Raw genomic sequence first — 17,164 nt, 5'->3', positions numbered from 1 at the left:
GGAGGAGACAGGAGCGCATTTTCAGAGTGCGCATAACCCTTTTTGACCAGACAGAGGAGGAAATTTATGAGAAGTACAGGTTAAGCTCAGCCATGATACTTGACCTGATAGCTGAGCTACAACCCATGCTGCAGTGCACAACACACAGGACAGATAGTACACTCACCCATGTGCAGGTATTATGCTCCCTACACCTACTAGCCTGAGGGAGCTATCAAGGGGTCATAGCAGCAGCAGGAGGGGTATCACAGAGTGCCCTCTCTAGATTTTTCAACACATTTCTCAATGCCATTCTGAGCAGAATACAACAGTACATAAGATTCCCCAACACCCCACAGGAATTACAACAAACTAAAATCAATTTCTACCAGATAGCACAGTTCCCACATGTCTTAGGTGCCATCGATGGGACACATGTAGCAATCTGTCCACAATCGGCCACCAAGAATGTATATCGCAACCGTAAAAACCATCATTCTATGAACATACAGTGAAATGCAATGCCTCCAACATCATTACAGATCTCGTGGCCAGATACCCAGGGAGCACACATGACTCCTACATCTTGTGCCACAGCGGGATTCACAGAAGACTGCTAGCTGGGGAGTTTGGTGAAGGATATCTACTAGGTAATTTGATAGTTTACAATGTTGCATTGATGTAAGTGTGACATCAGATATCACAAGTACTCATTTTACTCTCTGTGCATTCAGGAGACAGTGCCCTTCGCTGTGCGCACATATATGCTGATGCCCTACCTGAGCCCCGCCACACCATCAAAGAGGAGGTACAATGCTGCACACAGGGCAACCCGCAATGTGGTGGAGTGCACTTTCGGGCTGCTGAAGAGCCGCTTCAGGTGCATCCATAAGAGTGGAGTTGTACTACAGTACAGCCCAGAGACGACAAAAAAGGCAAAATTGTGGCCACATGTACTATCTTGCACAACATAGCAACCACCAGGGGCATACCAGTGGAAGTCATGGAGCTGGACTCAGATGAGGATGATGATCCCTTACCACCCCTTCAACCAGCAGGCAGGAGCAGTGTAGCAGAGGACAGGCAAAGACGTGCTGACATCACGTGCAACCAATTCCGATGTAAGTAATGACAACACCACTTCAATAATATGTATTTCTGTAGTTAGCATCTTTATTACCTTGACTTCAAGTAACATATGTGTCAATAGGACATAGCTATGCACTGTAGGCAGACATGAACGATTAACAGTGTCATACTATTAGCATCATAGTATAACTGAATTGCTACATGTTAAGGTAGTCCCCTGTAGCCCTCAACATCACTTCTTACGTCCATGCAGTCTACTTGAGTGCTCAGTGCTCTCGCTGGCACCTCTTGTTGCAGGGTCACAGGCAGTACTGTGTCTGGCACTGCGACGCCTAGGATCCATCACAAGGGCTGTAAGACTGCTGAGGCTAGAGAACTCCTCACTATCCCCACCACCCTTTTCGCTGGTTGTAGCACTGCATGCTGTCTGCATCGCATCCAGAATGTTGGTTATTTGCACCAGTCCCTGTGCAACGTCCTGACTGAAATGTGCCATCTCCTGTATGGCCACAACACGCCGTGCTATCAAGGCAGGCGAACTAGTGAGCCGATTGACGGACCTGCAGAACCCATGAAACATTCCCATAAATTGGTGAAGGCGTCTGCGGTGGCTGACACGCTCCTGCTTAATCTCGGTGCAGAGTTCCCTAAAGGCGTTTGTCAACTCCTTTGTGTTTTCTGCTGCTTTTTGCTATCCCTCATTCAGAGACTCCAACTGCTTGTGCAGTACTCCCATAATGTCATTGTGAGACTCAAACTGCCTATGCATTGCGTCCATGTTATGATCAATTGACACCAACTGCTGTTGCATTAACCTCATGTGTTTGCATTGCAGGCGCTGCACTTTCAGCATGGAAGCTTCAAGTCCGCCAAAGATTGATGGGCCCTCTCCTTCATCTGTCTGCCTACTTCATGACGCCTCCTGAGGGGAGTAGACTGACGCTGGGGCAGGGACTGATGTCACCCTGTGGATATGTCCTTTGGGGGTGGTGTGGGGACTTCATCCGTCATTTCATCTGAGTCCAGGTTGTACTCTGGGAGAGGTAACACCCTTGCCCTGCGTCTAGTTGATGCAATACTGAAAGACTTACTGGTGTTTGAGTCGGACTGTGCCTGTGTTTCAACATCCCCACATTTCCACATTCTGCTGCAGCAGGGCCTGGGACATCTGCAACGACAATGTGCAGCATGTCATTTATAAATGTATCACAAAATGTTGCACAATAGTAATAAATGTACACTTACATCGTATCACTGTGAGTTATGTGTGTTGTTCCTCTGTGTGGCTGTACACTTACTTGCTATATATGTGGTATTTGCAGGTTAGGGTTGTGGACTACCTCTCACATAAGGCATTGTTGCTTCGTATGTAAGATGTGGCATGGACTACTTATCACACTGCATCGTACTAATAGCTATTTTCTAAGGGGCATTTGTACATGCACATATGGGGATACACATCATTACTGGCCTTACCTTTGCTGGTCCTGGGTGTGCCTGAGGTGTCAATGTCAGTGACCCCACTGACAGCTTCAGGAAGCAGTGTGGACCCCACCATGTCCTCCAGTGGTGTAGATGGTGTCTGGGTAGGTGGTCCTCCTCCGGTGCTCCTTGCCTCCTTTAGCCTGCTGCCCACCTTCTCTTTGGCACGGGAACGCATGTCATACCATCGCTTGCATATCTCCTCCACAGAGCGCTGCGCAAATCCCACTGCGCATATTTTGGTCTTTATTTCTGACCACAGTTTCCTCTTCTCACTTTTAGCTACCTGGAGTGAGTTCTTTCCAAAACATTTGTCGTGGTTCTTGACCACCTCCTCAGTGAGCACCTCTAACTCCTGCTCACTGAATTTGAGCTTGCGCTTCCTGTCTCCTTTCTCCTTCCTATTACCAGCATTGGCCACCTTGCTGTTTGGTCCTGGCTGGCTCACAAAGCTGCCTCCCTGGTGCTGGGCTGTGTCTCTCTGCTTGCTATTGTGGGTGTGGCTCCTGGAAATAGCATGGGCTGACTCACTTCCTGGTTGTGATGTCATCAGGCTGTTCCAGTTTGCCGTTTTAGCAATTTGCGATTTTCATATACCGAATTGCTATTTGTTTTTGCAATTCAGTATCTGAACCTTGCAAATTGCGTTAGCGAATTTTAAGAAATCGCTATTACCAACTCACAATTTTGATACATCACATTTTGGCATTTCTTAAATAGCGATTTCTCAAAATTCGCTATTTAAGAAATGCAAACCGGAATCTTGATACATCTGGCCCTAAATCATTTAGAGAGGACCATGCCATTTCAGACTGGGACAAGCAGAGATTTCACCGAGTGAGATTATTGCTTGTGTATCTTTATAGCTCTACTTTAGTATTTCGACGTTCATAGCTTCCGAAGATATTTATTTCAACAATTTATTTTGGATTATCATTATTTTGACTAGGTAAGTTATTAGACCTTTACCTAGGGAAATTCCTTTGCTGGGTTTGGTGTAAATCTGTGCTGTAGGTTTTAAGAAATTAGTATTTGAAAAAAGCTTTGGTGGTTTTAAAAACTTAAAATATTAGGAGCATATTTATAGATTTGTGGCGCAGGGCAGCGCAGTAAATTTTCTTGCTGCGCTTCCCTGCATAACAGGGAAAGGGCGAAATATGCCATATCTATTGCATACGGTGCATTCTTGTCCTTCCCCCTGTGCTGATGTCGTATTGACAGCCTAGCACCAACGCAGTTACCCTTGCACCATGGTGCAAGGTTGCTTGCGGGGGACTTTTTCCTTTTTCTATGTGTGCTGCAGGATGCAGCACACAGAGAAAGGGGAAAAAACAAGGAGAAATAAAAATATTTGTACTTGTTGCACCTCATCGGGGAGGCATAGAGTTTCAAGTTCTTGTCTGGAAGCACCCACTGTAATGCCCAGTGACATAATGAAACTTGAGGGGACCCCCAGCAAAGTACCTGGATGGGGCCCCCTTTCACCTGGACCCAATAGGGGCCTGCTCCCTGTGCACAGAGTACTTTGCTGAGGGGTCTTACTGGAGCTCGGGCCCCCCGGCACCACATGGGCTGCAGGGGCCTTTGTTACACCACTGGCAACGCCCATGGGACGTATCCTCAGTGCAGAGTAAGGCAACCCAGTGATTTGCGCTACCTTGCCTTATTCCACATTTATGAGGCCATTCAAAGCAACACAAAGAGGCTTTACATGGCCTTATAAATTTGAGTTAGTGTTTTGCGTTGCCATTGTGTCCCAAAAAGAGAAGCGTAGGTCTCACAAGGGCCTTATAAATTTGGGCCCATATTTATACTTTTTGACGCTAAACTGCGCTAACGCAGTTTAGCGTCAAAAAATTTAGCGCCGTCTAACGCCATTCTGAAGCGCCATGCGGGCGCCGTATTTATGGAATGGCGTTAGCCGACGCAAGCAGACCGGCGCTGCCTGGTGTGCGTGGAAAAAAAACACGTAGACCAGGCAGCGCCGGCGTTGGGCAAAAATGACGTTAGGGCGTCTTAAAATGGGGCAAGTCAGGTTGAGCCAAAAAAATCGCCTCAACCCGATTTGCGCCATTTTTTTACGACGCCCAGACGCCATTTCATGACTCCTGTCTTAGTAAAGACAGGAGTCATGCCCCCTTGCCCAATGGCCATGCCCAGGGGACTTCTGTCCCCTGGGCATGGTCATTGGGCATAGTGGCATGTAGGGGGGCACAAATAAGGCCCCCCTATGCCACCCAAAAAAAAATAAAAAATATAAAAAATTATACTTACCTGAACTTACCTGAATGTCCCTGGGGTGGGTCCCTCCATCCTTGGGTGTCCTCCTGGGGTGGGCAGGGGTGGCAGGGGGGGTCCCTGGGGGCAGGGGAGGGCACCTGTGGGCTCATTTTGAGCCCACAGGCCCCTTAACGCCTACCCTGACCCAGGCGTTAAATAGTGGCGCAAATGCGGGGTTTTTTGACCCGCCAACTCCCGGGCGTGATTTTTGCCCGGGAGTATAAATACGACGCATTTGCGTCGCCGTCATTTTTTTAGACGGGAACGCCTTCCTTGCATCTCATTAACGCAAGGAAGGCGTTCACGCAAAAAAATGACGCTATTTGCCAATACTTTGGCGCTAGACGCGTCTAACGCCAAAGTATAAATATGGCGTTAGTTTTGCGCCGAATTTGCGTCGAAAAAAACGACGCTAATTCGGCGCAAACGGAGTATAAATACGGGCCTTGGCCCTTACATATTTTGAAAGTTTAAAAACGTTTATTTTAATTTTATTTTAACTTTAGTACTAGGTAATGGATTTCCACAAAAATGTTGATATTTTAAAATGCAAATTTGTCAAGGTGTGCTCAGTTAAAGAAGCAGGGATAACAATATGTTCATTTGATAACACCTGTGCATCATTCGATGAATTGATATGAAGTATGTCAGGCATTTAGCATGCTTAGGGCCTCATTTATGAGATTTTGGTGCAGGGCAGTACCGCAAAGATTCTTGCTGCTCTGCCCTGCTTCAAAAGAAAAAGAGAAGGAATGTACTGTATCTATGGGATATGGTGCATTCCTGTCCTTTTTTCCGGCGCTGGCGCACAATAGTCTGCCATGCAAAAATGTAGGCACCCTTGCACTATGATGCAAATGTGTCTGCATTGTAGGGATGGGTGTTTTTGTACAGTAAGGGAAGCCGTCTTGCACAAAAACAATCATGAGAGGCATTTTCCTCTTTCTATGTGTGCTGCAGAGTTTAGCACACTTAGAAAAAGGAAAAAAACGAGGAGAAATAAAGGTATTTCTCCTCGTTGCACCTCCTTTATGCCTCCCCTGGGGAGGCATATGCTTTTTAGGCATTTCAAGCTGTATGAAATTCTATAAATCTAGGAATGTGTCAAATGCCCTGGGTGTTACCTGGGATCACCCACAGTAATGCCCATTGCATGCCTCCCTGCCGCAGGGTGAGGCAAGGCAGTGACTTGCGCTTCGTTGTCTCAGTCCATATCTACAAACCATGAAAAGCAGTGCACAGTGTCATCATCATCAACACATAGCTTTATTCGGTTACTTTCAACCATAAAAGCAAAACAACCAACGTTTAAATAAAAGAGCAAATAAGAGTTAGATTAAAAAAGATAAGAAAGAGATAAAAACATATATGTCAGCCTTAAAACACATAAAATTATTTTCCTTAAAAAAGACACCTAACCCCCTAATACCTAACATTTAAATTAAACATGGGGTTTTCTTTCAGTCTAGGTGTGTATTTAAAATTTGGCAGCTAAAACACTTTAAGCATTTGGTCCTCATCATCATTGTTTCCCCAAATGTTTTGTACGTATATGCCAAGCAGCTACAATATACTTGCTGACCGCACAAGATAGAGGGAGAGAAGTTTCCCTCATCATGATCCTTAAGGCAACAATACAGTGTCTTGTCCCCATATTACTGCACACAGATCGTAACCACTTCCGACGCGCAATCAAATAAGCAGGGCATATAAACATGAAATGTACAATAGATTCCGAAATTTGATTGCAGCTCGGGCAAGTGTCAGGACTTGGGATCGTACTCCGCGTACTGCCATAGGACTTAACAGGCAGACAACCATATCTGAACTGAATATATAGGGGGTGATTCTGACCGCGGCGGACGGCGCTCGCCGCCCGCCAAGCGGTTCCCGCCGAAAGACCGCTCCGCGGTCAAAAGACCGCGGCGGTCATTCTGGCTTTCCCACTGGGCCGGCGGGCGACCGCCGAAAGTCCGCCCGCCAGCCCAGCGGGAAACACCCTTCCCACGAGGACGCCGGCTCAGAATGGAGCCGGCGGAGTGGGAAGGTACGACGGGTGCAGTTGCACCCGTCGCGAATTTCAGTGCCTGCAAAGCAGACACTGAAATTCTTCGTGGGGCCCTCTTACGGGGGCCCCTGCAGTGCCCATGCCATTGGCATGGGCACTGCAGGGGCCCCCAGGGGCCCCGCGGCACCCCCTACCGCCATCCTGTTCCTGGCGGGAGAACCGCCAGGAACCGGATGGCGGTAGGGGGTGTCAGAATCCCCATGGCGGCGGAGCGCGCTCCGCCGCCATGGAGGATTCTCAAGGGCAGCGGGAAGTCGGCGGTACACCGCCGACTTTCCGTTTCTGGCCGTGGCTGAACCGCCGCGGTCAGAATGCCCAGCGGTGCACCGCCAGCCTGTTGGCGGTGCTACCGCCGACCTCCGCCATGGCGGTAATTACCGCCAGGGTCAGAATGACCCCCATAGACTCTTACTTAATGGATCAAGAATTGTATCCATAAATGGTTCCAAATATGGTGCACAGTGTCTTTACATGGCCTTGTAGATATGGCTCTGCAGTGGGCACTGCTCGACCATCACCAAAAATGACATTCCAGTAGCACACAGTGGCTTGTAAATAAGCCCCTCACTCTTATGTGGGTAGCCAAGTTTTGTTTTGCACAGAGCCATAAAATGGGGACTATGGGCCTCATTATGACTTTGGCGGTCCTAAAACCGGACTGCCAAAGTCTTGGGGAGGACTGCACCGTAATACCTGTGGCATACTTCCCTGAGCATATTACAATGTTCCTGCCGGGCTGACCGGCTGGAACATTGTATTAAGCGTTCCTGCCTGGCTGACCAGCTGGAGCAGTGCTACAATATTGGCCTTTGCTCCTTTAAGGGAGCCGAGGCCAATACTGTAGCATTACAGCACCATCAACATGCACAGCATTCTGATGGTGCTGGGCAGGAGGGCCCCCAGCAGTAGCTTTCCGCCAGCCTTTCCATGATGGGGTCCATGCCATGGAAAGGCTGGCAGAAAGCTGAGTTGTAATCAGCCAGGGTGGTGCTGAGTTCAGCACCACCCTGGCTGATTACAACTCCGACCACTGTCATCCAATCGGGAACCATGTCCCTGGGTGGGATGGCAGTCCCCATTTAGGTCCACCCGCCAGGTTGTAATGTGGTGGTCAGACCGCCACAGTTGTTGCGGTCTGACTGTCACAGTGAGGCTGGCGGTCCTTGGACCACCAGCCTCGTAATGAGATCCTAAGTCAAAAGAAGGGCAAAAACCTTCCCATATGCTATAAACGTTGACGCATTTAATGAATCTGCATGACATTTAGCATGGGGCTTTTAGAAAGTTGCATCCACTTTAGGAGTCTCAGAGTTCATGCAGATCTGAATAAGAGGGGCAAATGTAAAGGGGAAATCTTTCATTTGCTTATAACTTTGGCAGTTTCATGGACCTGTGCAAACAGAAATTTAGCAAGACTGGCTTACTCTTAAGATTTTCAGTTTAATGAAAATCTGTCAAGGGGGGTACCGTTTAGTGGAGGTTAAAAAGTGTTCATTTGCTGAGTGTATGTCACTATTTAATGAACCTTCATGAATCTTGCAGGCTGTTACCCAAGATTTTGCAGCTGTACAATAAGGAACTGTGAGTTTAAAGTGTGGTTAAAAGGTCTGTTTTGGAAGCAGTGTTCCTATCAAAGTTTTTTTTAATATACTGTATTTCATAATTTTTTAATGTATTCTGTTCAATAACAATAATTGTAGGTCTAAATACGGGTTATATTGATGTGTTCCATACTGTATTTGATCACATATCGAGGTGGATGTAAGGGCTTCACACACTACAGTTGTGACTGTAGGGTGGTGTAATTGCTACTCTACGTTAGCGGGCTGTAGGTTGTATTATGATATATCTGTTTAGGATTGTTCCACCTCCACTAAGGGGCATATTCACAAGGAGCTTGTGCCGCTTCTGCTTCGCTTTTTATTGATGCAGCAACAGTGCATTCACTGCTCCATGACTACAAGATGATGCATTTGGCAAAATGCATCACTTTTCCCTCGTGTGCATGATTTTTTTTACCAGTGCTGCAAGCAGCTGTGGCATGGTTAATTCAATCATATGCAAGGTAGGTGTTCTCTCTTAGAATCCCATGCCGAACTGATACATCCATAATGGAAAGCTTTTAGCAAAGTGAGGCATTGTTGGCAAATGTCCAAAATGCATCTAAATTCCTATGCCTGCTTAACCCAGGTGTAAAAATGATGCTGTCACTTTTCAACAGAAATCTGACCAGCTGAAGTAACTTAACACATTGGAATATGTCTGTAGTTCACTTCCCATCTTCTAGTAGTGGGTCTACACATGTGCCATTCATGCTGTAGAACCCATTGAACTAGCTGGGACTATAGCACCTATGATTTAATCATCCACTGTCTTGAGGCAATGTGATGTTGTGTACTTTTTTAAGGGATGGGCAGGATTTAGACTTCTTCAAGGAGGAAGCGGTCACAAGGTCCAGGTTTACGTACGCCAAAAGCACAACAGGTAAATACACACATAAGGTAGGTAATACATGTATTTTCATGTCACATTCCAACATATACTTGAATTCACTTACATTACACTGCCACACATACTCAGGTCTCTAAATACGCATACATGCACTATGCCCACTGTAATTTGGCACATAGACATACTGCATGCATACCCCCTTACATCTAGGACCAATGTAAAAGCCTAGATGGTGATATTCCACCATCTTACAGTCTTTTACATTGGTTCTAAAACGTTGGGTTACTTGCGTCATTTCAGAATGACGCAGCACCTCTACATTTTGATGCATCACTGAAGTTGCGTCAGTTGTGAGGCCAACTTCAGTGATGCGCCACTTTTGGGGTGGAATCATTATGGCAAAGTTCCCACAGATGCGTCAGACTTTCTGACTCACCTTAGGTCCTTGTGCCATGGTGCCCCATATTGTAAATATGGTGTATCCATTTCATCGTAACGGATTCCTGCGCATCGTTAATTATTTCGATGCATTGCTGCTGCAACACAGCAATGAATCAATTCTTGTAAATATGGTCCTAACTGTATGATTTTTAGTTTAGTTATTGTGTTTAATAAGAGATGTTTTCTCGCATTGCACTGCCCCATTGGTTATGTAAGAAGAGTGTATTTGGTTTGTTCCACTTTGAGATTGCAAGAACGTTTTCATACTTCACAGGAATCAAACACTTCACCAAGGTCAACAAACCTTTTGACCCAGAAAGAAGTGTGGTGAACAATGCACAAAATTATATCAACATCACTCCAGCAATTTAGACAACATGACCAACGTGGCCACAGAAGGAAAACTCCAATCAGGAATAAAGTTCAAAGCTTTATTTTACAACTACAAAGTTAGTGTCAGAAAGACAATGCGTAGAATCAAATTGTAAAGATATATGATCACCCTAGGCTGCCAAAGCAATAAAATAAGTTCAAACAAGTTAACATTAACACAATTAGGCATTCAAGAAGAATCAGGCAAATTATTACAAAAGTGCACAAAGGCAAAAACAGTCTGTATCCACCTTTCCTTCATGGATTTAACATGTCCCTTTGATACAGTGAATAGATCAAAGCTATGGACTGTTATGAAACAAATGGGGCATTATAACTCACCTTAGCAGACTCCATTGCACACACCTGTGCTAAAGTCTCATTTAGTCAAGAGGGCTACTTGACAGAGGAGTTTCCATCTGTTAAGGGGGTGAGGCAAGGGGGTGTGCTAGCCCTCTTCCTATAGCTCCTTTCTAATAATGGCCTGGAGGATCATCTGCACAGTGCAAGGAAAGATCTACAAATTATTAATTTACAGCCAGTCTTCCCTCTACTATATGCAGATGAAGCCATCCTAATAGCATGGACAGCTATTGGTCTTTAATCTTTATTGGACACCTTTAACATATTTATGGAGAGTTTAGGTTTCATGAAATATGGCCCAAAGGTAACCAAAAAAGAAAAAAATTGTGCTAGATGTTTCAGAGATTTTAAAAGTCCCCCATTTCACATATCTGGGTGTGCCTGTAGATGTTGACCTTAATTGGAAATTTCTAATGAGCATCCACACTTTATAGTTACAGAGATCTATAGATGCTGTTTTTAGGTTACCAAAATTATTGGAACATAAGCCGGTGAAAGAACTACTTACTGTTTTTAAAAGTAAACATTTGTCTACTGTTTCTGTTGGGGCAGGTGTGGGGGATACATAAATAATATAAGCCGTCAGATAGAGGGATTTTTTTTTTTAAAAGTCCCACTGTCCACTCCATCATCTTTTTGCCACACTGAAGTTGGTCTGAGGCCCATAAATGACTACACTAAATTGCAGTCCTTCTTTCTATGGCTTAAGTTTGGAGGAATCCCAAAGCCCACTTCAGTAGAGCAGTGCTTACAGACTGGCTTTGGATTGAACTCTGGACATACCTTGACTAAATTACGTTTGAATTTTTTTTGTAAGACTGGGTGTTGAGAAGTACTTCTCTGCCCCTGATTCCCTACCTGCTTCAGCTGTAGTAAATACAAAGGAGTTATTTTTTTCAACATGTCCATGATGTGCACATGAAGTGTGGGATTCAGGGGTGGCTATGAATTCGCAGAAGCTTTTTCTACATCTTGCCCTGTATCCTCAAACCATTTCGAGTGGCTTAAGTTTTTAATGACCATGTACATTTTTTGGTAGCATTTCCTGTTCCAACACTTCCCCTCGCCCTTGTGATGTCCTGACTCCTCAGAGCACAATGCACCTTTTTTTATTCTGTAGTTTGTACATTGTGCCGAAGCTGCCGTTCCTATGCCCAGTTTTCCTGGTTTCAGGTATTAGATCTAGTTCTTTGGCTGTCACTTATCTGAGTGATATGGGCAGTGAAGTAATTATTCATGCTGTGTTAAATTTTATCTTGAGCACCCTCCGAATTCGCAACAACCATTAATGATGATGTTATGTTTTCTTCTTTTTATGCCTGTTTTAAGTGTTTTAATGTTGTTTATGATTGATTGTATGCTCTGATGTTTATGTATGATGTCTACTTTTGTGGTGTCAGTGTACCAAAGAAAGTATTCATGATGATGATGATGGTGTAAGAATGCAGGCCGATTTGTTTTTGTGTGCATATGCAGTTCCAAAACTCAGGGTCTGTTTTAAGAAACCTCTCACAATGTCAATGTTTTTAGCTTTACTCACACTACTCAGGTGCTGATTAACAGGCACAAAAGAAAACACTAGGTCATAACTGGAATAGAAGCATTGGATATACGCCTGGTGATGTTACAGTGTTAATAGCAGACTATATACAGTTCCATAGGTTAATGGCAAGCTGTGATAAGTGATTCCTTCCTGAACTGATGAAGGGATCTAAGTGCAAACATAATAATTACGCACTTCCATAGTTTCAATGTACTCATACAACAATTTATATTGCACATTGAATGTCAAATCTCCCTTAGAACCGTCAGTGTGTAACAGTCAGTGTGTAACAATCTCTCATCCTCATATAGGGGATCTTGTTCTGCAGTTAAATCTCCAGCATCAATGTGATTGGGCTCTCAGCCGCCTGTTTCACTGGCAGACTCAACTCAACTCTCAATAAAATGCTCATAACCACACATACTGTTGCTAATCCTACACAGCCATACTTGCATGTACTCCTTTTACCTTGATCTGGTTTCATGCCTTGTCTAGACTCAGACAAAAATATATTGAATTCAAAAATCAAAATCAAAATCAAAAAAGCAAAAATGGGCTCTCAAATCATTTTTTGTGTCTTTTTGTTTCTTAACGTGAGCAAAGCAAAAAAACAAAAATCAAAAATGTATCTTCTCAAATCGTTGCACTTATTTACAAAGCTTTTAGTCTTCTACAAAGATTGTCAATATTTATTTTCTACTTGCAAATGTTAAAAAATCACTACTAAAAGTTCAAATGCCTCTAATAATAATCCATTTGATAATCACTTATGAGTACTTCTAAAAAAATAATGTCTCTGTTCATCAAGCAGCAATGAGGTTCAAAGTTCAATTCCAAGGCAATTTCAAGTTCCAAAATGTTCAGCTGAAGTAGAATTGTCAGCACAAAAGGCAATGAACTCCTTCTCTCAATCATCAGCTGCATAATAAGTCCATTCAGAAGCTGAATACTTTCAACTTGGCACTCTTTTTCTTTTTGACTTCCTTGATGCACAACCTTCAATATCACTGTCACTTTTATCTGACTCATCAGTTACTTCAGCAGTAGTAGGAGACACATTTATCACTGGGTCTGGACTTTTCTTCTGCTACTTGTCTCCAAACACATTTTTTTCCTCAGGCATGACTGGGATTTCAGTGTTTTCTGAACTAACAGGAGTCAACTGACTTTGAATGGAACCTTCTGCACCTTCGCTGCAAACGATTCACTGAGAGTTTCACCAGACCATGCACATTCCGTTTCAGCCACTTGTTCAGACCTCACTGCTTGGCTGACCTGGACCCCTTTGTTCAATGTGCATAACCTGGGAACATATGCTGTTTGATCAAGGGAAGCTTAACCTTTGTGAGTGTGGTTCACATGTATCCGGTTCAGTAGACCAGCATACTTCACAGCAGTCTTTTTGACAAATTGTGATGGTCCTTTCCAAATCGGCTCTATGCATGACTTTCTGACATGCTTCTTCACCAGAACCCAGATTCCAGGACTCAGGTCGTGGCACAGTTCTTGTTGTGGTTGAGCAGTTGATTCACCAACCCTTTCAACACAAAGAATGAAGCTCATCAGCTAGTCCTTTGCAATAATCCAGCACTAAGTCATCTGTAAAGTTTGGAAATGCATTTGCGGGCATATCAGGCAATCTCATAGCACACCCCATTATTATTTCATGAGTGGACCATCCTGTCTTTCTATTGGGTGTGCTGTGCATGCTCATCAGCACAACGGGCAATGCATCCGGCCATTTCAACTTTGTAGATGCACACAAATTTGCCAGTCAAGACTTCAGTATTTCATTGATTTGCTCAACTAACCCTGAGGCTTCTGGTCTGTTACTACAGTGAAGCCTTTGCTCAGTTTGTAAAGCCACACACAAAAATTTTATGATTTCATAATTGAAATGAGTTCCTAGATCTGATTCCAGAGAAGTTGGAAAGCTGAATCGAAGTATCAATTACCTCAAAAGCAGCTGTGCAACTGTGAGGCTCTGATCCCTGCAAGGGAAGCCTCAACCGAATGCGAGAAGTCACGTATCACAAACAAAACACATCTCAATCCATTACACATAGTAATTTCAATGAAATCAAGTTGTATTCTGTTGAAAGGATCTCCGTGATCTACCTGTGTGACTCAGGTTAACCAAAATGCATTTCTCTAAATCCATTTGTTGAGATGTTACATTTCTGTGACACACTGCTTCAGCAACTGATCTGAATTGGGGGTTGTACCGTGTTTGTATGATTGTTCTGTTCATTGGATCCCTACCTATATGAGCCTATTCATGATAATACCTGGCCATCAGGGCAAGAAACTATTCAGCAATACTGTTTTCTCCTCACTAGAAACCCAAACATTGTCCTCATCTATTGGAACGCAACACGCTCTACTCCAACCTCTTTATTCTTTTTCTGGTACTTCTTCCTGAAAACTTTGACTTCTTCCCAAGATCAATTGCTGTCATAAAGAAGTTTTGAATTGTCTCACTGGTGCTGCTTCCATCACTCCATTCCTCTTTAAAGGATGTGCCAGGAAGAGCACAATAACGTACCATTTGGTCAGCATAGGAATTGCCTAACAAGATGTAATCATTTGACTTTTGATGTGTGGCACATTTTACAACTCCAATATTTACAGGGAACTGTAATCCTTTCAACAATTGTTAAACCCTGTCACCGTTTCAGATAGGGGATCCAGAAGAGGTCATAAAGCCTCTCTGGGACCATAACCATCCGAAACAATAAACAACACCAAAATCATACTGGCTGTCAGTGAAAATGGTCACTTTAAGCTGTCCAGAAGCACAGCATGCTCTAGTAAGAGCAACCAATACAGCTACGTGTGCAGAAAAGACTCCTTGAAGCCATGAAGCTTCTATCACTCCTGAGACTGTGCAAATTGCATAACCAGATCTCAGAGTTCCATGAGTATCTCTTAAACAGGAGCAATCAACGAACATGGCGTAGTCATTTTCATCTGGTGGGGTATCTTGAATTCCAGGCCTTAGTTTGGTGCACAGTTCAGACACACAAAGACCATCATGCTCCACCTCATCATTGCAGTTATTTACATTTTCAACAGGACATGGACAGAGAGCTGCCACAGTAAGAACTGATGTTGACATATGAGGACGCCAAGATGAACTGCTCATAGCAAGTTAAACAAGCATTAGTCAGGTACTGGACCTTGGTGCAGGTCAAAAGAACTTCAACAGAATGGGGCACAAAAACATTCATGGGATGGCCCATGACAATGCCTTTGCACTTTCCTATACTGACACACACAGCAGCCACAGCTTTTAAACAGCTGGGCAATGCAGCAGCTACAGGATCAAGTGTGGCTGAAAAATAGGTCACAGGCTTGTTAGCACTTCGTATAACTGGGTCAACACAGAAAGCGCACATCCATCTCTTTCACAGCAAAACAAAGAAAAACATTTGTTGTAATAAGGTGTTCACAGAGCATGGGCTCGGCACAGGCTTCTTCCCGGCTCAGAGAAGGCATGCGTGCATTCATCATCAAATGGTACTGGATCAGACACATCCTTGTGCGTCAGCCTGTGTAAAGGCTTGGACAAAATGGAATAATTCGGAATCCACTGGCAGCTGTAGCCATCCATTCCCAAAAACATTCTGACACCTCTCTGTATTACTGGTGGGTTCATCTGTATTATGGGTGAAATTCTCTCCTGAAACACCTTCCTTGCACCTTTTTCTATATGGTGACCTAAGTATTTTACTTCCTTTTGACAATACTGCAACTTTGCTGGGGAAACTTTATGTCCATTTTCTCCTAGATGATTTAGCAGGGCAAATCATATCTCTTGTATAGGCTTCATGTGTATTTGATGCAACCATCAAATCATCAATGTATTGCACCGGAACTGAATGAAAAGCCATTTTAAGGGATTTAAAATTATTTTTCAAAATCTGATAAAAAATTGATGGTGCCTCCATATACCTTTAAATTTGGAAGCTGTGTTTTCTCATGGTGTTGTACGCCTCCATATACCTTTGAGGTGTACAACACCACAAGAAAACAGAGCTTCCAAATTTAAAGGCAAAAAGGAACTGACTGTCCTCTTGGAGGGGAATGGAGAAACATGCTTGGCATAAATCAATGATCATAAATCATTCCACTTCACAAGTAATCTGAAATACAATTATTGCTGGATTCAGTACCATAGGATAACATGAAACAACAATCTTGTTCACTTTTCTCAAATCCTGAACTATGTGTATTTTCCATTGGGCTTCTGCAGTCCTAAAATATAGGATTTACAAAGATTTTCTGAGATTTCTTTTAAAACTCCTTGTTCAATGAAATTATCAATTACAGGAGTTATTCCTGCAATAGATTCTGGGGTCAAGTTATAAAGCGGTATCCTCAGATACACTGCGTTTGGCTTCACTGTTATTTTTTACTGGCTTAACTCCTTTTATTAGTCCTATCTCTTTTCCTGAAAAATCCCAAACTCCTGGTAAACTGCCTCTTGCACCTCATCAGGCAAATCTTTAACTGTCATCATTAGAAACAGTTTGACAAGCGGGTACTGTTCTATTATTTTACAGGGCACATCTTCTCCATCATTTGTTGGAATTCCAATTCCTTTGGGTGTGCACCCAATTGAACAATTAAGCTTATGCAATAGATCACAAACGAACAGGCTAACAGGACTTGAATCGCAAAACAACAAATTGGTGCAGGTCCTCAAATGAACCTATTTTTACTGGGACATGTTCTGTAACAAGGTTTGTTAATTGCTTATTTGCTACTCCTACCACCTGAATTATTTTTCCTAGCAAGGGCAAATTTGGTACTTCTACAATTCTGACAGTGGAACGTATAGCTCCAGTTTCAACAAGAAATGAAACATTGTGTCCCATCAGATTGGCATTTACATAGGGACCATGTTGATCTACCTCTAAGGATGCTGCTAACCTGCAATCCTCATCATCGGAACTGTCACTAAGGCTCTCATTATGACATTGGGGGTAAATCCCGCTTACGACCATGCGACTGCCGCCAACATAACACCGCCGGGGCGGATAACCACCAACCATATTATGACACACACATACCAATCTGTCACTATACAGCCA

This window comes from Pleurodeles waltl, chromosome 5 (genome assembly GCF_031143425.1).
Source record: "Pleurodeles waltl isolate 20211129_DDA chromosome 5, aPleWal1.hap1.20221129, whole genome shotgun sequence".
NCBI lineage: Eukaryota > Metazoa > Chordata > Amphibia > Caudata > Salamandridae > Pleurodeles > Pleurodeles waltl.
The sequence above is the reverse complement of the archived record's forward strand: the minus strand, read 5'-3'. Positions refer to the sequence as shown.